The sequence below is a fragment of the Solanum tuberosum genome, unplaced genomic scaffold (genome assembly GCF_000226075.1).
Source record: "Solanum tuberosum cultivar DM 1-3 516 R44 unplaced genomic scaffold, SolTub_3.0 scf00210, whole genome shotgun sequence".
NCBI lineage: Eukaryota > Viridiplantae > Streptophyta > Magnoliopsida > Solanales > Solanaceae > Solanum > Solanum tuberosum.
Genome location: NW_006239135.1, coordinates 673,174 through 674,382, shown reverse-complemented (window position 1 = coordinate 674,382; position 1,209 = coordinate 673,174).

The window sequence follows — 1,209 nt, the reverse complement described above, 5'->3', positions numbered from 1 at the left end:
ACATGAGAATTTATAATTCACTAACTAACAATACTTCTCTCGATATAACATAATCGGTCTAATAATTACTTTGTAAAACTTACCTTTCAGTATAGGTGGCACATCCTTATCACAAAGAACATCGGATGTGAGCATTAATTTTATCCTTCACACTCAATACGATGAGTGACATTTTCATCAATGTTCCCATTACCTTGAATTATTGGTCTAGGTCACTACAAAAAAACTGTGAATTACATGGGGATTTTTCTGGGGATTAGTATGAAAATTCGCAGGAAACTTATTTTCCTGCAAATTTTCATATTAATTTCCAGAAAAATCCCTATATAATTCACAGTTTTCTTGTAATGGTACTTGAAAATTCATCTCTTGAGGATGACATGTGTATCAATACCAATGTCTATGTGAGACAAATCAGTATTGAACTTTACACTCCAAATATTCAAATTCGATGCTACTCAACTTGAACTCTTTTGACTCCAAGAGCCGTCTCCAAACTTCCAACCTCACATTAACTTTTCCTAGCATCTCGTCAATTAGTACCATATCATATGTAAATAACATTCACTATGGCATAGCCCATTAAATGTGTCACATTAGTATGTCCATTACTAATGCAAATAAAAATTGGCTAAGAGAGGATCCTGGTGCATTCCTATTAGGATCGGAAAGTGTTCTAGGTCACTTAAAAATACGGGTTTCATATATAATTAAGTTATATTCAACTTTTTGAGTGTATCATAATGTATAGCCAATTAGTCGGTTTATAGCTAATAAATATGTAAGCTATATTCAATTTTTTGAGTATATCATAATGTATAGTCAGTGTATATAAATCACGTATAGATAAGCTATATTCAATTTTTTGAGTATATCATAATGTATACTCACTGTATACTTTCTATGACTTTTGACTATTTTTTATATAAATAAAAACATAACTATAGTTATCATAAACTAATTGCTTTATCGTATATATTTAAAACCGTCCCAAACAATAACTCTAAGAAAAAGTTAAGAAGGGGGAGAAGTTGATTAGTACTAAGGGGTAATACGTTGCTCCTACGAAGGAAAATGAAGCCAATGGATGACTTCGACTAGTCTCTCTCTGTCTCTCCTTTTGCTTATATGCTTAACAAGGACCCCTCCAAAAAGGGTGGTGGATCTTCTCTCATGTATCCCCCCCCCCCCCCCCCTCCCCCCATTTTT